General features: G+C 38.7%; 1 protein-coding gene across 5 annotated transcripts in view; it reads right to left on the bottom strand.

Annotated features, from left to right (window-relative positions):
• The window catches only part of PLPPR1 (phospholipid phosphatase related 1), a 505983-nt gene that overhangs the window by 267309 nt on the left and 217311 nt on the right, over positions 1-21363 (bottom strand). For all 5 annotated transcript variants that reach the window (XM_072959836.1, XM_072959837.1, XM_072959839.1 and 2 more), the window contains one exon: positions 20133-20225. The gene's annotated coding sequence lies outside the window, so the exon portion shown is untranslated. The remainder of the gene's footprint in view (positions 1-20132; positions 20226-21363) is intronic.

Genomic DNA, 21363 nt, shown 5'->3' with positions numbered 1-21363 from the left:
CAATTTCTGGTGTACAACAACTATACTCTAAAAATAATTTGTGACAAACTATTTATCTCTATGAACCTTAGGCTCATCTTCTGTAAAATAAGGATATTAATATATTTTAATGGTTGCTATGAAAATTAAAATACTATACGTTTGATAAATACATATACCTTATTATATCTTGTCTTAAATATGGCAGGTGCTCATCATATGGTACCCATCAAATCCTAGCCTTCTCCCTCTTATTTAAGTTTCTTAGAACTATGGGATTGAGGGTGATAAAGACCCTCTCACAGGCCATAAAAGAATTTCATTTGCTGTACACTAGAAGTCAAGTGAGGAGTAGGTAACTCCTACTGACCTTTAGTTCCGTCCGAAGCTGGGGGTATGTCAGGTTTGAGTGATAATTAGATGTGCCTGTAAGATACCAACTGATATTCTGGCTGACATTCTGGGGCTCGTGGATCCTAACTGACTTACTCTTTCAAGTGGACACTCAGTTCACAACCGAGTGTGAGTGATCCCTAGGTCTCCTCTGTGGATCTCACCTCCAGAGTCTCCTGTAGATTTTTCAGAGCAGCTTCTACGTCCTCTGAGGGACAATTAGTAATTTGGAAACTGCCAAAAATCATTTTTTAATCTGGACAATTCGGCAGGTGATCAAGCTAGAGGGACAGACTCAAGAACATTTTTGGCAATAACGGTATTGCTCCCCAGAACAATGACTTTAAAAAGACATAACTAGGTGCATTCCTCGGAGTGTTTAGTAAATAAACAAGCCAATCTCTGCACCTTTCCAAAAGTTATTTTCCAATGTGGACATGAATGCATGCCATTAGTACATTAGGATGACATTAAAGTATTTTTCAAGAATTTAGAAATAAAACTCACACACAATGGATAATCAACAATGCAAGTGAGACAGAAGAAAGCCTCTGAAAGAGACACACGTGACTTGGGAGTAAAGACAGGGAAGCAGACCTGGATGATGATAGTATTTGGAAAGCAGAAATCTAATGAATTACATGTGAAGAGGACAGTCAGCATAATGCATGAAAAGGGAAATGCCAAGAGCCAGAAGCTGCCTGTGTTTCATTCAGCACTGTTCAGGCCTAGGAGTTCAAGCCTTCCCATCACTGGAGAGGTGATTTCTGCTGTGGGCAGGGGTGATTTATTGCCTTGCCCCTTAGCCATGACAAAACATCTCTCAAGACCAGCCACCTTCATTTGCTCAGCTATAGGCTAGGCAAGTGACCTTCTGATAACACTGGAAGGTGACAGCCTGAGGTCATGGCCAACTTTCTAAGATAATGCCCCTCATCAAACCCATGCCAGTCTTCTGGCAAAAGCTACCCTTTCTGCTTACAAAATATGGTCATGATTAGAGATTTAAAATTACAGAAAATTATTCAGGAAACTGAAATCACCTTAAACTCACAACCCAGAGATAATCACTATTAACATGTTGATGTATTTCATCTGAAGTATTTTTTTACACTTTTTTTCATATAACTGAGATCAAACCATATATTTAGTTTTTCATTTGCTTTGTTATTAAGCATTATAACCTAGATATTTTCTGAATTGCCTAAAGTATCCATGAATGTAACCATTAAAATTATATAACACCTTACCAAAAGATTTTTTTAAGTGTACTTAATTAGTCCTCTATTACTGGATGTTTGGGTGGCCTCTAATTATTTTATTCTTTTGTAAAGAATGTTATAATAGGTCTACTAATTCAAAAGGCTTATTCTCCGTTTGGGCTTATTTTCTTGGTTTGAGTCCTCACTGTTGACTTTTAAACTCACCTAGCTCCCGTTTCTAAATGTAACTGCTCCCTGGACTCCTCTATTTAAAAGTTAACATGCCCCAAGCAAAGCAGTGCTGGAGGGAGCGCGCCCCTGGGTCCCTAGGCACTCTGACGTGATTTCTGTCTCAGGAGAAACCCATCCTAGAGCATGAGCCCAGGAACTGCAGGCAGAGGACAGTGACGGTGATTTACGGGAGTGGGAACTGGGGAAAAGGAGGAGAGCTGTCCTCACTCCCAGTCTTAAAAACCTGGGCCTACAGATCTTGATTCCGTAAGCTTCAACACAAGTCAGAGCATTGTGACACTTCATCCTATTTCAAAACCCATCATTTACAAGCTACTTCATTACCTATCAATCTTCAGATGAGCCCTGTCTCTCAGGGAGCTCCTACTATCAGCTCCATTTTACTGAGGCTCAGAAAAGTCAAGTGCCTGGTCTGAAGTCACGCACGTAATAAATGGTAAACCATATTCAGTCCAGTTCTGTTGATTCCTAGTTTGTAATATTTTCACTTCACTGTGATGTTTCCTCTCCAATAGTTACGTTGAGGTGGACAGGAAAATAAACCAGGCTGCTTGAGCTTTTATTATTCTTTTTCAATGTGTTTGAGAGGCGACGGTGGCAAGCATCAATCTGTAATTCTAAATAAACACAGTTTAAAATCCCACGTGGACAATCTCGCACACTGATCCACCTGAGACCCGCAGTATGCGCAATGATGGAAGCAGCTGGAGACCTGCGGCAGTTATGGGAGATTATATATGTTCTGGGAGCTCAGGAGGTCTGGGCGCTTCACTATCTATAATTGAAAATGTACAGAAGCAAATGGAAGCTCACGATCCCATGTGTGTTCTATCAGATGCTTTGGACATGAAAGGAATTCCTGGAAAATTATAAATTGAAACACTTGTCACGTCGTGGTAATAGGGGAAAAAAAATCATACTTAGACTTTGGAAAGAAAAGAATAAATTGCCCGTAAAATAATTCGTAATAGATTTGCAGCTAGAACTGGTTATGAGAGAGTAATGTGGTATAAAAGATAAGAAATATAATTCCAAAAATGCATGGGAACCATTGCTAATTCTTTATTTGGGAGCAAGAATAATTATACAGGGACAGTTAATTGTTCTGCATGGGATGCAAGAGGAAGACAAATAAAGGGAATAACAGCATTACTTAAAGCACTTGAGGGAGAAATAGAGGAAATAGGTTTTTTCTTTATTTCTAATTCCGTAAGGAGATTCCACTCAAAGTAAAATCAGATTGTGTTCACAATACAAAAATACTATGAAAACATAAAAAGCATGCTCTCATTTTCTCATTTTATGGTAAGAGGGATGTTTCAGACACAGAATCTAAGACTCGGATTTAGTAAAATGTACAGGTACATTTTAATTAAATAATTAGAGTGCTATAAAGATACTTCCAGACAAGATGTTAGTGAGAGCTGCCATTCCAAAATTCCCGAGAAAATGTACAAAAAGGACCCACGCATAAGAAACTGGGAATGGGTCCCTGAAAGAATAGTACTCAATGGACCAGATTAAAGGAACCTTTTGGAAACTGACATGAGATGTGTTACTGAGAAGTATGGCATGCGTATGCATGTATGTGTGTACCATGGGGAAGATTTCCATGGGAATCTAGTTTTTAGCAGCAGTAAAAAAAAAAAAAGTAAAAGGAAGTCTAATCTTTGGCTAGAGCTGATAATCTACTTTCCTCCCCTTTGTTCTTCCTTCCTACCTGTATCTAAAGTTTCATCTATTAAAAATTTATACAGGAACACACACTGACAGACCCTTCAGAATTTCATTCGCAATAGTGGGCAAGCATAGATTAGGACAATGAAGCTATGAAAAAATTATGTTCAAAAAAAAGGGGAAAATTGGCAGGTATTTTTCTTTTTTTATGCTGTCTTCATCAGGTTTTGATGTCAGAGTTATCCCTTAAAATGGATTGAAGAACATCATTTTCCATAAACAAAAATAGTTTAACTAGCACAGGAATAACTCATTTCAAAGGTTGGCTATAATTCAGTTGGCTGAAAAAAATCTAGATCCAGGGCTATTTTCTAGTAGAACTTTTAGACAATCTTTCACAAATTTCCTTCTTTTTATTGAGTCATTTACTCTTTTCTATTTTTTTCAATAAAATTGTATGGGGCATCTTTCAAAAATTCAGTAGAAATAATGAGGACTGTTGTGGGACTTTTGTTCTGACACTGACACTCTCAATTTCAGAGGCCCCACCCTACCACACATCATACATTGGTTCTTTGGCAGGGGAATATAAAATAATTGGCAGGAAAAATGTTGGAAAGATATTTTCATTTTTATTGTAATTAAAAGTAGATAATATAGTCTCATAACTCAAAATTTGAAAGATTAGAAAATGTATACATGAGAAGTCCCCATACTTTCATCCCCAAGCTATTTGGTTCCATTATGAGGATACAATCGATTTACTATGTATCTTTAAAAGATTTGTAAAGTTGTAGTTTTCGACTAAATTATAATAGATTTCACCTAAGATTTTGAAAAATCTCAAGGTCTATTTCTCAAAGAATGGTATCTAAACCTCCTATTCTTGGCACAAAGCCCCATCACCTTTACTTGCCCTCTTCCATGGGAGAATGTTGAAAGGGTGTAGAAATGGGCATTTGGGATTGCGTAAGGCTAAGAAGTTTTTTAGGATTTATAGGACTTAACATCCTTCTCAGAGTAACCTCTAGTTAGCTGTACTAGAGCTCTCTTGCAGAACATTCAAAAAAGTGTGCATTTCATTGTTTAATTACTCAAAGCAATAATGAGTGTGGTTTTATATGTATATACCCTAGCACTCTTAAGATCTTCTTGGATATAATTCCAGACATTTTTCAATGCATTTACATATACACCACATATTTACTGGTTTGCATATATACACAATAATATATGGCTTCCTCTTCTAGGTCCTGGAGCATGGCCTACTGAAATGAAACCAGAGCTGTCCATCCATCTTGGGAGAGGGGATTCAGGGGGTCTGTCTAAAACTAGAAGAAAGATCATTAAAGTTGATCAGAAGACACAATCATCCCAGCCTAAGGCCTGTCACCTCATGTGTTTTGGCAGCTCAGCTGTGCAAGCGCCGTCACATTGAAGAAAAACTGAAGAGAAACGCTCTCATTTGTGTTAATAGTCATGATATGTTCCAAAGGCTGCTGAGCTCTGCAGGCTGACTTGTGACTCCTGCATCTCAGAGTTTGAAGACAGCTCTACAGAGGTCACTAGTCACCTGCTCCATCTGCCCAGGTGGTGAATGGGACAAATGACCGTTCCTGGTACAGGGTTCACTGCACCTGGACCTGGAGACAGCAGAGCTCCACGGAGGTGCAGCTCTCCCTCTTTCGTTCACAAAGCAAGTCTCCTGATAAAATCTTGGTTGTTATACGGTATTTTGTGACTTTAAAGGCCTCTGTAAATATTAAATGCTAGAACTTAGAGTGCTACAGTAAAAGGGGCGGAAAGCGAGGAGCCCTGTGCTCAATTACGCTCTGACAGCAGTGGGAACGCTGAGCAAAACATAACTGCCTGACACAAAATTCACACCAAACTGTAAATTCAGCCATGTTCATGGAAGTTCCAATAATCCTATATTTGCCCAGAACAATTAATATTCTTATCTAATAACTACAGATGAAAAGCTGATATTTATGTAAAGACAAAATGACATCGTCCTCGTAGAGATAAAGAAATTTGGATATTCTGAAGGATAATGATGATTTTTTTCCTTCAACTGGAACTTTAAACAAGAAACATAAAAGTATATCAATAATATTAAAAGGAGAAAAAATAGTAGAATCCAAAGCTGAATGAGCTCCAGAAAGAGATCCTGTTCCTTGAGAGAACCAGTAGAAGGAAACTCTGGGCGAGAAGAACTACCATGGGCTTGCAGACCCACCTGCAGCAGGATCTAGTGTCCTCAGCAACCACCACTACAAGGCAGTCATCACAGGGGGAAAAGGCCTTGAAAAAACGTAAAATTCTGGACCCAGAAACAAGGGCTATGTGTTTTTGTAGTTTCAGTGTAGTTAGCTATTGCCTTTAGAATGATTTTGAGAGAGGAGCTTGTAATGATGAATATGTATGTGCTACTTAACACCATGCCTGGAACAGAGTAAATGGGCAACAAGCAAGAGTTGTCATTGTAAACAATTATTACTATATTCAATAGCAAAGAAAACCAGAACTAAAGTTGAGGGCAAACTATTCCAGAAATTCAGCAAACAACAGGTTCTACTTTTGATGAGTTTAAGGATAATAGCGATGATAAAATAGACAAGAGCTAAAAAACATTAAAGACAAAAAGAGTAAAAGAAAGATGAGATACCTCCTAAAACAGAACTTAATATTAAGTGACTTTAACCATCTCCATTCTGCCAACTATCACAGTAAGAGTTCTTTCTATCCTAAAGACAAACCAGAAAGCCGAGTACACTCTCCATCCTCAGGTACAACCCAGAGGCCCCAGAGCATCCCACCTTCGGAATCAAGCAGACAGCTCCTAATCACAGACTCGATCATGGAGTGTCTGTTTTATTAATAGCTAGACCTCTGCATGTAAGCACTGCTCCCAACTAAGAGGATGAAAAAGAAATCTTTGATTAAGGAAATTGCCGGTTGTGAAGTATGTTGATGTCTGAAAAGGATATTGTAATATAATACAGTTCTTTAAATTTTTATGTAAATATTCCTAAATTATCCCATGATTACTTTCTTTGAAAACTAAGAGACAATGATGAGATTTGTAAGAAATGTCTCCTAACTTCCTTTCAAGTAACACACATTTTCTCATTTTCCATCAGTGATACCACACATACATGTCTCTCTGCAGCACACCAGTTGACTTTACAAGAAATCCTCGAACGTTGTCATTGCAGTCCAAAACTGTACTTCCTTATTTGGGCCAAGTTTCAACTTTCTCAAGTTCACATCAAACTAATAGTACAGAATTTATCTGGAAAAATAAAAATTACCTTTCCCATTTTTATTTTCATAGATCTTTATAAGCTTTTGTAAAACAAAAAAGTTCTGGAAAATACTGAAGCTTCCAAAATGTTCTCTGATTTCCTTTGCTGTACAATTTACACACTATTGCTTAGTAGGAAAAATATTCTGACCCAGTAACTATTCTAGATACAGAAAATAAATTTGAGCTCTTACTACAAAGAATATTGGACTGATTAAAATGTGAAAAACTTTCTCAAAACCTATAATCAAACTTAAGGAGCCCTGGATATTTAAAAAGTGGCTTAAACATTGAAGAGAAGTGAGATGCATTCACACAAGACTGACCTTTGATCTCTTTGAACCAGCTCCTATCAAACATCTGCTTCTGACTTCCAGCCAAATCAGGGATTCAAAATGGGCTGAGACACAGATTCTAGTCTCAAGAAGCTCAAAGTATGACATGGAAAGTAAGAATACTGATAACTTTAATACCACTTGGTTCTGTCCAAACTGCCATGGTTCTCTTAACAGTTTCTTTACCTGCCAAGGGCCACATCTAGCAGTTGTCCTGGAAGGCTCCACCTACGCTGGAGAGTTGTCTGGGAGAAAATTTCTAAGCAGTCTCTCTGGGACGCACTCAGTCCGCCTTGTCTTCTTGTGGTTTCTTCCGTAATGCCTTGCTTTTCCTCTACACTCCCACCTTGGTCTTGACAGTTTGGAGCTTCTCTTTCTACTTGAGCTCAGCCTTGCTATGGATTTAGAATCTGGTTTCTCTCCATTTCACACCTCACTCATTTCCTACTGGGGTGGATCCTGCAACTCCAGCTGGCTCCGAGCTCTCAGCATTCTCTCACTTCTGGTGGGAAAGTCAGGGAACTTTCTCAATGAACTCCATGTTATGAAATGAGGTTTAGAAAGATTCAGGAACACTTAAATCGATCTCACATGGACAATGAACTGTCAAGTGCCTGAGTAACTCAAAGTCAATGGCAATGATAACAGCCATCATTTATTCTTAGGTACTCTAGCCCTATTTACTGCTGCGGAAACAGGTTCGCATGGGTTAAATAACTTGTCCAAGTTCATACATCTTGTAAATGTGAGGGATAGAGTTAATATTCAATCCTAAGTTTACTGAGCTTCAAAGCTGTACTCCATGTATGGTTATATAGTTTTATTTTAATTTTTTTTATTGACGTATAGTTGATTTACAATGTTGTGTTACTTTCTGGTGTACAGCATAATGATTCCATTACACACACACATGTATATATATTCTTTTTCCTAATAGGTTATTACAAGCTATTGAATATAGCTCCCTGTGCTATACAGTAGGACCTTGTTGTTTATCTATGCTATATATAGTAGTTTGTATCTGCTAATCCCAAACTGCTAATTTATCCCTCCCCCTATCCTTCCCCTTTGGTAAAGCCATAAGTTTACTTCTATGTCTGTGAGTCTCCTTCTGTTTTGTAAGTAAGTTTATTTTTGTCATTTTTTTTTAGATTCCACACATAAGTGGTATCGTATGATATTTGTCTTTCTCTTTCTGACTTACTTCACTTAGTATGATAATCCCTAGGTCCATCCATGTTGGTGCAAATGGCATTATTTCATTCATTTTTATGGCTGAGTAGTATTCCCTTGTGCATATATATATGTATATATATATATATATACATATATATATATATATATACCACATTTTCTTTATCCAGTCATCTGTCAGTGGACATTTAGGTTGCTTCTATGTCTTGGTTCTTGTAAATAGTTCTGCTATGAACCTTAGGGTACATGTATTTTTTTTAATTAGGGCTTCTTCCAGATACATGCCTGGGAGTAGGATTGTTGGGTTGTATGGTAAGTCTACTTTTAGTTTTTTAAGGAACCTTCATACTGTTTTCCATAGTGGCAGCAGCAAATCACATTCCTACCAACAATGTAGGAGGGTTCCCTTTTCTCCACACCCTTTCCAGCACTTATTGTTTGTGGACTTTTTGATGATGGTCACTATGACTGGTATGAGGTGATACTTCATTGTAGTTTTGATTTGCATTTCTCTGATAATTGTGATATTGAACATCTTTTCATGTGCCTATTGGATATCTGTATGTCTTCATTGTAGAAATGTCTGTTTAGGTCTTCTGCCATTTTTAGATTGGGTTGTTTGTTTGTTTTTAATTGAGTTGTATGAGCTGTTTGTATATTCTGTTAAGTTAAGCCCTTGTCAGTCACATTATTTGCAAATATTTTCTCCCAGCCTGTAGGTTGTTTTAATTTTAATGACAATATCACCATTATCACTGGATTCAATTAAGATGGCAAATTTTATAATGGAAGAGCTGGAGGCCACTGTCACTCAAGGTAATAATTGCTTGTATGCCAGTATGGGGCTATGTCCTTTACAGAAACCATCTCATTTAAGTCTCAAACATAATCCTATGGGATACACACTATTATCTCATCTTACAAATGAAAAGAAGAACTAAGCAGAGAGAAGTTACCTAACTTACTGAGTCCCCAATTAAAGCTATTAAGCAGTGGAACTGAAACATTTTGAATCCAGAGCCTATGGCACTAGTCACCAAGCCTCCCCATCCTACCAGCCACTCTGCCCATTTGTCAGTTTGGCAGATGGGAGGGAGTCTGACCTCAAGGAGATGTGCCCAGGCTCCCTTGCTTAGATGGCATCCCTCCTCCCCTCATTATTCCGTAGCTTCAAACTCAATTTATAAGATCAATCCCTGGAAACAAGATCTTACCAATACGTGTAACTTGAAAAATGAGTCTCAAAGAAAAGTCTGAGTGAGACTTTTCTTCCCCTGGAAGGACACAAATCTCTATCATAATCCTAGGGTACTACAATCTGTTCCAAAGATGGAGGAGAGAGAAGTGATTAAAAGGTATGAACTGGCCATAGAGGGGAACTCTGGATTAGGAAAGCAATACATTTGACCTGTGTAGTGATACACTGTAATGTTGTTTGTGAGTGTTAACTCAGACTGTTGTCCGTTGACCTAACTGCTTTAGAATCATTTGGGATAGTTTTAAATGCAGACTCCTAGGCCTCCCTATGCCTGTCTCCAGACACTCTGGAGGGGCAACAGGGCTCAGTAATCTTTAATGACTAACAAATTCACCAAGTGTTAGGATGCAGGCGCACAACAAAACCCACCATGTGCTTCTGTAATCTTTAGCAGCACATAATTTGTTTTTGCAAATGTTGAACAGGTTAAGGATCAGGATTTATGTTATTTCCGAGCTCCAGAATAGATTATAGGTGTCCTAGATGCACTCACATATTTCGAGAATTTTATGCACTCTTTTGTCATGGAGGCCCAGCACAGGCGCATGCACACACACACACACACACACAGTATTTCTAAAACTAGCAAACAAAATTCAGTTGAAGTTGAAGCATATTTTTTTTAGCTTATTACATCACACTGATTTATACATGCATTAGTCCAAGTACTACAGAGAGAGGCTAATCAATAGTTTGAAAACAAAGGGCTTTACACTCAAAACAAAAAAAAAAAAGTTGGGAAACTGCTTTGCTAAGTAAATTCTTCTCCTGAACATTCACAATACATACTAAAGATCCGAGATGCTCCGGAGTGAAAAAGAAACTTGTTACATTTATTGAATATTTAACAAACTTACTGGGACAGAGGATGATGTTTTTCTTCTTCTCTGCTTGTTCCTTGCTACCAACTTGCTTAGCTCTGAATTCATTTACTCAACAAATACATGTTACAAACACACACAGCAACTATAAGCTAGGCAGTGTGGTAGATTCGGGATAAAGTGGGAGTAAGCTAGACAGACTATTCAATAACCACACTCATTACCATTTGAAACTTGTCAAGTCACAAAGGTTCCTCATAGCCCTAGGGGCTCTGATGCAATGCCATGGGCTATATTGCCTCAGTTCCACCACTGACCTCACTTTAGTTACGGTTTACAAGAGACTTCAAGAATCTCCAAACAGACTCAGAGGGGCCGCTGAGCTAGGCCTGACAGGCAGAGGGACTCCCCACAAAGCTGCACACCCAAGTTAGCTCTCTAACAAGTACATTATACAGGATCTGTCTTGGCCGACTTGAGAGCCCCAGGGTTACCTCAAAGCAGGCATTTGAACTAGTTACTGAATCAAAATTTATTCCACAAACTTAATGCTGGCCAGTAGCTTCTCTTTATCATGGAATACTGCCAATCATTTGTAAGGCTATTTCAAATGTTCACTGACAAATGAAGTAGATAATTGGGGTATGTATTTCACAACTCAGGTTGGACAATGTTTTGTTATTACACTTTTGTTGTAGTTAGATTATTTTTCTCCTAAAATAAAAGACACTAAATAGTCCACTGAAGGATCAGGTCTTCATATTATTTATCCTACAGCTTTGAGAATGATTGAAAGGATGTTAAATCATTGGCTCATGTAAAAATTGATTTGGGGGGTTTATTTATTTTTGTGACCATGCCCATGATAGGTACTCCAGGCTGTAAATTCTATACCGACTATGTACATCCTCAAGTCTGTTACTATTCAGATAGTTATGTTTTTGTCTTTAAAAAAAAAATGCCTTTCAACATGGAGACTCTGTACCCAGTAAGAGGTTTTATGATTGTGAAATACTGGATTCTCTCTTAGTTTGCACCAACGGCAGAGGGGATAGTAGCAGGAGTTTAGCAGCTGAAATGAGGTCAAACCCCTGGTCATTACACATACATATAGCAATCTTTTCACTGTTTCATCTTCTGCCTTGCCAGGCTACAACATAACCATGTATTCCTAAACCTGTGACGACAAAGATCCTCTTGACCTCCGGAAGAATGACTGACTCCCTTGAGCACCTTGAATTCTAGACATCAGTCGGATCAGCCCTACTTCTAAACACAGTGAGAGATTCTGCTACCCAACCATCCACACATCTACATTATGTCCATTAGCTTTGAATACCTGTGTATTGCTCTCATTTGGCTGTGTGTCAGTATGTTTTTCTTTTTGGCCAAACAATGGATTATTTGCTTTGGAATGTGAACAAAATTGACAAATCAGCCACCTAGACTAACCTGAATATGTCTGTTTCTTTGAAATTGTTTGTTTCTTTGAGGCAGCAGAATTATCCCTCGCCTATTTATTCAAGAACTACGTAGCGAAAGTCTACTATCTGCCAGATACTCCGCTAGGGGCTAGAGATAAAGCAGGGAAAATAAGACAATGCCTGGACTTAACGGCACATTTCTGGTAGCCATGTGAAGTTTGATTCTGAATGTGTAAAACAGCATCTTAGTTTTGAAGTTGTTTGATCGGTTTGGGTTACGTAAGCCATCAGACTCTCCTAGCTCTCTCCTACCCAGCCCCCATCACCATGGGGTTATTGATGGAATCCTAACACCCAAATGAAGGACTTTCAAAAGGAAGACAATGTAGAAAATATGAAGGGAAAAAAAAATGATGCTCACTTGGGAGGCAGACTTCTAACAAAAGGTATTTGAAGTGGAGATGGAACTAGGCGACCTAATCCCTTTGTGTAAGGGAATATGGTCACCAGGTCACGTGTACTGACTGAGATGTCTCTACCACAAGGAGGCCTTCTCTGCCAATGTGAAGTTTACCACTGAACATAAAAAGGAAAAAATGCAAGTTGTGCTATGCCTTTATAACCTGAATTTTGAGACCTACCATGTGGTTCAAAGATGGAAAACAGCACGAGTAGGAAATCAGTATTTCATTACCAAATGTCTAGATTTCAGTCTTTCAGTAGAAAATTTTCAAATTTTTATATCCATCATTTATTTATATTATAACATGTGGTTTTTTTATTCTTCTGTATTTATTATTTTCCACTGAATAAAATCTATATTGAGTCCTCTAAAGTGCTCTTAGAGAGTACAGTATAACTACATGTGGCATATAAATGCAATATGTGTGTGTATTTGCACACAAATAATCTTTATAGCACACTAAACAATTCATCCTTGGAGCATGTTTGTGATAGTACTTTATGAGGTAGCTTTAAACAAGAGGTAGAAGAAACTGGAGTTATTTGTGTTTGTCTCAAGAGAATAAAAGCTTTTTCCTTGAGTTCTCTGATGCATGTAATATTTGAGACTTACAGAAAGAAATAGCATCCTTTTCCCCTAAGAATAAAATCACCCCCAGGCAGAAAAAGAACCCCACAACAAGTTTAACTAGCAGGTAGTCTGTTTCATAAATATGCAAATGAAAGCTGCAGAAATTTGAGAAAAACCATTTAGTTATATTGCAAAAGCACATATGTCTCTAGCAGAGTTGATAGTCCACTGTACTCCACCAAAAAACCCACAGTGGTCTAGAATTACCAAAGTTGCCCCTTTCTGCTTTGCCCCTCTGCTCTCCACAGTCCCCTACCCCACAGGAATCCCACAGTTCCCAACGAGCCTTTGCAGTCAAGTACAGCTGTTCACAGTCCCAATAGCCAGCTTTTCCTGCTGTATGCATTGCCGTGAACCCACCAAATGCTCAGGTGTTCAGGAGCATTCAGACAGGTAAGTGGAGACTGAAATCCTCCCTCCTTTCCAAGACAAAGCCGCTTCATCATTAAACCTCTGAGTTTCCTTCTGATCCCTCTGTAACCCCTGCAGCCTGGCTTTCCCCCTACAGGATGTTAGTATCCCCCTATAAAACGCCTGCCGTGCATTACTTGTAACCCAGGTGTAATGGGTCTGGACTGTTTTCAAGGCTTAAGTTCAAATAATGTCTTTTTTCTCTTTTTCCAATTTTAGCATATTTATTTAGTGATTCTCAACTGGAGAACCCAAAAAAACATTTGGCATTGTTGGGAGACAATTTTTCTTATCACACTGGTATGGGGTGGGGGTGCTACTCGCATCCCATGGGTTAAAGTCAGAGATGTTCAATGCCCTCTAACGCACAGAACAGTGTCCACAACAAGTAACTATCTGACCCCAAATGTCAACAGTTCCAAGGCTGAGAAAGCCCGATTTACAATCAACTCAGAGAGCCACATGTCGTGACTGATGAAAAGTACAACATCCTCCACTCAGGGACTCTCAGCTCGTTCTCACTCTGCCTTTGGGGGACTTAACTGAGCCTGAAGGGAGACCCCTGGGCCTTCTAGCTGGGGAGGCTTCTCTGCCTCTGTGGTTTGTGGTTATTTGATGCTGCTCCTCGTGGCCACATGGTACCACTAGTCTGAAACACAAGAGGTTTGTCCTTACCTCTTGTTTTCCCATAACAGCCCCTGATGATCACCAGAAATATCTTGATGTTGCCAGCAGGATGTAGGACTACCTAAAAGCTTTTTTGCCTTTTCTGGAAGTCAGGAGAGCCAGGGTCTTAGGCATGGTATGCCTTCATCAACCTCTTAAGTGGGTAATCCACACGACTTTCAAGTCTTGCTGATGAGGCCACAGCGGTGAAAAACAGAACACCAGTAATTTCTCAGTGGTTTCTCCTGCTCTGTTGCATGTCCAGTGACTTTCCTGATTCTGGGAATGATTTCTCTCACTCTGTCTGCCTGGCACCATCTGGGACTCTGCCTTTCTTCTCTCATGCTAGGACCTCTGAGTCCTGAATTCTGCCCCTGGGCATACTGCACACATTTTTAGCAGCCCTGGTGGGATGGGAGAGGTGAGGAAGGTAGTCCCTTTGGAGAAGAGAGTAACTCTCTGGTAGGACATCAGAGTTACAAATGGATGTCTCATGGTGAAGGCAGCTGAGCCTGGCTTTTCCCATGGTCCTCCTGCCACGACATAGCCTCACCAATGCTGATGGTTTGAGATTTTCCCATTTAGACACTCCATACCCAATGTGTGCTGACACCAAGTCCTTATCAAAATTCTTATATCATAGAATTGTACTGATGAACTTCTGAGCTCCCTGAGGGAGGAAAAGACTGTCTTAGTTATTTCCACAAAGTCAGCATAAAACACAGTGCTTAGTACATAGGAAGCACTTAGAACTACAGAATGAAAAAAAGGCCACTGAATGAAATATTTCCAAGTGAAATATTAGCGATGATTTATAAAGAAAAATAGGACAGAAGAGCTACCCAGAGTATACAACAGGATATTTCATACAGACAGCTTCAAAGATCAGCACACAGTTCTTCCAAAGCTTTTAAAAGCACAGTGGAATAAAAATCAGAAACAGATTATATATATATATATTTCTGTAATTTGGAAATAGTGGCAGAAAATTGATTCCTCTGTCTTTTACTTTTGGAAGACAGTAATAAAATGTCACACGTCCCCATTTGAATTATTAGTCTCACAAGTTTGGTTGAAAAATTTACCTGCAAGTTAAACAATAGAGATGCCCGGATGGGGTTTCAGAGGCTGGCGAGCCCTCTCTCCAGTCTCAAGGAGAAAACGACCAACATCAAAGTGTTCTATGGACCTGTAAGCAGCTTCTCTCCAAATACCCACTTTGATCTAAAGGCAGCTTAAAATCTAGCTTCTTTTAGAGGTGGTTTTCACTCATATAAATGAGCTTTCTACTGGTCTCGTTTAGCCTCACGGTCAGGGAACTAGCCCGCAAGTGTATTTCATTAACAGGAATTCCGATTTTATACCACTGGGTATACGTACTTGACTCACAGGAGTGAGAAATGGATGCAGTCAAGTTTGCACTTACATTTTTCTGACTCGTGGATCCTTTTACCAAACTGTTGAACCACCTGAACTAAGTCTCTAGATTAAGTCTGAAGTCTTTCTTATGTATCAAATATAACCTATGTTGGAATCTCCAGTTACCTCAACAAGTGGCATAATATTATCAATAAAATTTTTTATTTAGTTTATTTTGAAAGATTGCCTTTATTGAGCAAAGAATGGACTCAGGTGAAGGTTGTGATATGAAAATAATAATAATTATAGCCAATGTAGTCAATATGTATCTCAGTTTACATCCCAGATGTGCAAATAAATATAACTTTATAATAACTATTAGTAACTTGACCTAATGTCTATTTCCCTTTCCATCAAGATGGCTGAAACTTAATCTCAGATAATTTGGGATTCCCTCCCCTTGCTTTAGAGTTTTGTGTAAGTAACTTAACACAGTGTCTTGGCATTTAATGAAAGGGATGGGACCCTAATCTGGTCTTCAATATCTTATGTCCATGCAGATTTCTCCTGAGGTAGCTATTACCTCTACTGGTTCTCCATCATTACTCTGCACAGCTCACCACTAAAATATCACGAGCTTCTCTCTGCCTGCCCTCTTCAGTATGACAGCTCTCTCTCCTATTTCCTTTCATTTTATGGGCACAAAATGTATTCTAATCTTTCCTTATCATGTGAGGATATCAAAATCTCTACCAAACTGGCCAAGACCCATTCTCTCAAAACTCACCACATCTACTTCCTCTCTGAACCCTAGATTTCCTCCAGAAAGCAGAATACAGGGTCTATCTCTCTGAAATAATCCATCCCTCTTCCTCTAGCCAGGCTGGAAAGGTAGACCTCTATCTCTTTAACCCTAACATTTTGGTCATGCCTAAAGTCTTCTCCAGTCACCTAAGAGCCTACGCTTTTGGAAACAAAGTCGTAACAGTCCTTTGTTTCTGTTTTCTGTCCTATCCCATCTCCTCCCTGAGCAAAGAGCATAGAACTTCCAGATTCTTGATTAGGGTAAGGGTGCGAGGCACAGGGAAGAGTGAAGCATCAGGGGAAAAAAATAGGTTAGTATCTCAAAATGTTATCTCACCACACTCACATCTACTGAGTATCCTCCCCTTGTCAATATTTTTTAATTGCCTCCTGTGCTTGGGTTGTGTATTTTGTTTTTCTGTTTACTCATCTTTCAATTGGAGTTCAATGATTGTCGTGAGATCCCTTTGTTGAATTGTCACTACTCCCTGAGGTCTACCTGTTCAGATTCTGCACTTTTCCTCTACACGTCTAAACAGAGCCCACAGCTTCACGTATGATTCCTAGACTATATTCATCTAGTGATGTTCCACTGGGCTGAAGTTCCTCAATATTCCCTTTCTCAATCTGGCAGCTTCTCTCAGCCCTTTGTACTCACTACTCTTCTACACCTCTGTTTTCATTTCTTTGGCTGAAAAAATCCACACAAGAGATTTGTCTCAGCTCATCATACAGTGCAGTTTTATCCAGGCTTCTCTTCCTCCTGCACTGCTGTTGCCTTTGGAGTTGTACACACTACATGGATTAGAGAAAAGGACTCACCATTCAGAGGGTTAACAGACTGGGAAACTGTCAGAGTGGGAAATAGATGATTTGGCTTAGTCTGGCTAAGAAGACATTTCATGCATAACTGTATAATAGATCTGAGTTTTTATGACTGTGTGACCCTTCATTTTCCTGGAGTATATGTATAGAGAGGGGATCAATTAGAGTTTTTCAATACCGTCTGGAGAGACTATTTTAGGTAGAGTACATGGTGTATCAGCTAGGAAAGTGCTTCTCAACCCTTCACCCTTCACTGATGCCTCTGAGGAAAAGGCAGTCCAGATTTTAAACTATAATCTCTTCTTTAACTGTCATTGCCATTGTGAATTTTGCAATTTTTTTCATTTTCTTTTGGATTTTCAATGGGATTTTGGCAGCAAATCCATTAATCACATCTAATCTGCCATCCTGTAAACCTGTATGTCCCAAAGCTGTAATTTTTACCCAGATCTATATAATTTCAAACCCCCACGCTTTCTGCTACTTCATGTTGCCATTTCAGGCAGGCTTTAGAAGAAGCGCATTCAATTCTGCTCCTAAAATACTTGAGTCTATTTCAGAATAGATTCTAATCTGTTATTATAACTTTGATTTGTATTTTCTGAATCCTATCAGGGAGTTCAGTAGTAAAAAAAAAAGTGCTTTTGTGTGGTCTATACCTCAGAAACATTGGTTGTTGGAAGCAGGTCCTGAGAGAAATCAGCAGAAGGCATGTAACACACTGATCACAGACATTAATGAAACATCTGCCAGTGATCTGGGACTCTGCGATTGGGATATGATATGACAGAAGAGGAAAGAGTCCAGGCTTTGGGTCTCGATGGTTCCAGATCCAAATCCCTGCTCTGCCACTTTGTGCAACAATTCTGAGTCCTGGCTTCCTGATTTGTAAAATGGAGGTAATGATGTTCACTTCCCAGTGTGGTGGGGAGATTGAGTTTATGTCTAAAGCTTTGGACACATACAGAAAGTACATTAAAAATACTATTTGTCTTATCAGGTTAGATACTATTGATTCCAAGTAACAGAATACCTAATTCAGGTGGTTTAATTAATAATAAAGGAGATGTGTTATATTACGTAGATGGAAAGTTTTAATATAGAGTGGACTTCACATGCAATTGAACACAGCAGTTCCTGATGTCAATCAGGGCTCCAATCATTTGCTGAACTTGCCTTGCTTTTTCTCTCATTTGTGAGTCAGCTTTGTGTTGAAGGCAGCTTCCCTCATGCTGACAAAAAATGGTTCATCACACTCTCCAAAGGGAGGAATAAGCCTTCATTCCAAAATTACTCACAGGAGTCTTGAGACTTGTCATTCCAGAACCAAGTGTCCAAGGAGATGGAACCACTGACTGGCTCAGCATCAGGACTATGGCTTGCAAGCGGGATACAAGACCACTCTTTGCAAATCCTCCAAATCTCCACTCTTTCATTTCTTCTCCATTACTCCCCCACACCTCCAACACTTCTAAGGAAAGATTTTCTAGCCTGGTTTGAGAGACAGAGGAAGATACCCCTCCCCTCAAACTCTCAGATTTTTTTTTTTATGCCTAGAGTTCTCTACAGATACTTAAAATTTTATGTTTTTGGAAACCAAAGTCTGAAAGTTCTTTGTGTCTATATTTTACCCCAGCTGTGTGTATCCCTCCTCTGTGACAAGGATCACCTGATACTTAATTTTTTCTTTCCTCAAATCAAAAGAGTTAGAAAGTCTTGCAATTATTTAAGTCAAACACTTAGATTTGTCTGTGAAGATAAGATACACTACACACATATTACTTATTTCAGCAATCATCAGCATTTTCATCTTATGTGATTTTTTTTTGCACAGCTGCCTTCGTATTAGCAGCATACTCTTAAGGAATACCTTGCTGATACCATTGAACAAATAAATAAAGACATTTCTAATCCTCAGCCTACAGGCACAAGGACTTGAGCATGCACAAAATCTTGATATACTCCCCAAGGAGTCCTCGTGGGAGCCCCACTTAGTTCTTGGTTTATATTCCTTATTAGCAGTTATAGCTGAATCTAGGTATTCTAGTTTTCACAAGCTCTTCGGGATTTGATAGCTGAACCCAATAATCTTTGTTTGGGATTCTCCTTTTGTTCTCATGGTTTAAAAAGAAAACCAGCAACAACAACAAATGACTGAGAATAAAGAAATGCAGCTTTTTTCAATTCCTGATCAGTAGAAGCAGAGCTGTATTTAGTTCTGTATCTTGAGATATTTTGGCTGGTGTTTGTCCAAACACAGCATTGCTCCAATAGATCTATGTGTAACCATCAAACAAATCTACACACAGAAAGACAAACAAGCAAAGCTTCCTGGTTTCTAGAGTGACTTTTTTTTTCCTTAAAGAATATCTCTTTTTTTCCTTTCCATACTTGAAAGATTGGCAAGGTCATAATTTATATATGGCACTTAGCACATACTCAATACATGTTATCTCTCCTAATTACTATTATTATGTGGAGAAAGCTGTATATTCTTCCTAAACTACTGATCTGGGCCTTCAGATCTATTTCTTAAGACAGCCTCCAGCCTTAATTGAAATTGGATATCTGAGACTTTTCAGTAAAGCTACAAGTAAGGGGTCTAGACATGTTTGTTAGATTATTTTAAATACTGTCCTATGTCATTAAAGTTACATTTATATGTATAAATATATGTTATATTTATATATAAGTATTATATATCATATAATAAATAAACATATATATAAAGTGCTAATGTTGGACTTGGTTAAAATTCTAAGGTACTTTGTCTTGTCTGAAAACATTGTTCAAGAAATTTAATAATGATAAGCCAAGGGGAAATGTATAAAACTTTGAGGAAGAAATAATCTGGTAGTTCATAACCATGGTCCTCAAGTACCCTTAAAGATAATGAATCACACCTAGGACTTGTCAAATCCTGGACGGGAAGTCTGGGGTCCAGATATGAAGATCACCAAGGTGGACAGCCCATGAGGCTAACAATTCCTTGACACTGAAGTCATCTTCTACATAGAGAGCCCTTTTAACCAGGCTCCTTCTTTTAATAGTTTGCCTATAACAGTGTTTGGCACAGAATGAGCACTTAATACTTATGTATTAAATGAATAAATAAATTAGTGAATGAGCTACCTTCAGATTTCGGTGTGTTCTGGCACTTCAGTCACCTTCAGCCCAAGCAATGGCCTTCAGCATTAGAGATTTTCAGACAGATATGCAAAGATCCTAAAATTAAAACACATCCCCACTGAGCCACATGTTAAAAGAAGCCATATTTTCTCCCATAACACATTAACCCAGAACAGATATAAGCATGAAGACATATTGCCAAAACCTATCTCAACCCATTTATCCATTTAGAATATCCGAGTGTTTCTTTGGGGAAAACAGGTAGTGTTAAGAATCGGAGTCATGGGGGAATGATGCAACATGTATTTCTCTCCAATTTTTTCATTAGATTTTCCAACTTGGGACAGTCAAATGCAAAACTACAAATGGTTAGGAGGAAACAAGTTCTTTGGAGGAGACCAAACAGGGAAGTGTTCTCTGTTACTCTGGAAATCCAGTTTCATCCATCAGTCTGCTGTTGTAAAACTCTGGAGTAGAAAGAGAAGCCCAGTCTCCTTCAGACTTCCAGGCTATAGCCAGTTGCTCCAACTCTACACCTCCTGGCCTCTCCCTTAGAACTTACACCCCAGCCCTGAAGCCACCACGAACATGATGAAACTGTAGACCAACAGTTGAGAATATGAGTAAAAAACTAAGTAGGACATAGTAAACCATTTTCCCAACTGTGTATTAGACCAATTGTGTATTTCACAAATTCATTTTTCTAACAGGGTTCAGTAATTATAAATTCATCAAAACAAACAAACTGATTTAATCACAAAATCCCAGTTAGTTTTAGCCTCCCACTTAGGTTGATGAAACAACTTAAAAACCCCCAATGTGGCATCTTGGTGTTGATCTAAGCTTCCCAATTACCTCAGAGGTAAAACATTGCCCCTACTTGACAGATTTGCGTTTGGCATTGAATTTGATGCCACACCTCTACCATACGCTCAGAGGACATTCTTCAATTTTTAATCATTTTCCAAAATCTTTAGTCTTCAACACTTTGCTGACAAGTGTTACTTATTAGAATTAACTTCAGCTGTCTTGACCAATCTAAAGAAGGCTAGTGCACAGATTCTGGGTTTTTGTTTTTGTTTTTCCAGTGTTTATGTTCTGAACACTATAGGTACCAATTTTCTAAAAATCAGCCTTTTGTGTTTTATATTAGCAATACTGACAAGGCCTGCATTAATAACAGTTATTGGAATATTGATGATTGCCCTTTATTTTTTAATTACTACTTTTATTA

Source organism: Vicugna pacos, chromosome 4 (genome assembly GCF_048564905.1).
Source record: "Vicugna pacos chromosome 4, VicPac4, whole genome shotgun sequence".
NCBI lineage: Eukaryota > Metazoa > Chordata > Mammalia > Artiodactyla > Camelidae > Vicugna > Vicugna pacos.
This window is presented reverse-complemented; position numbering and strand designations above follow the sequence as displayed.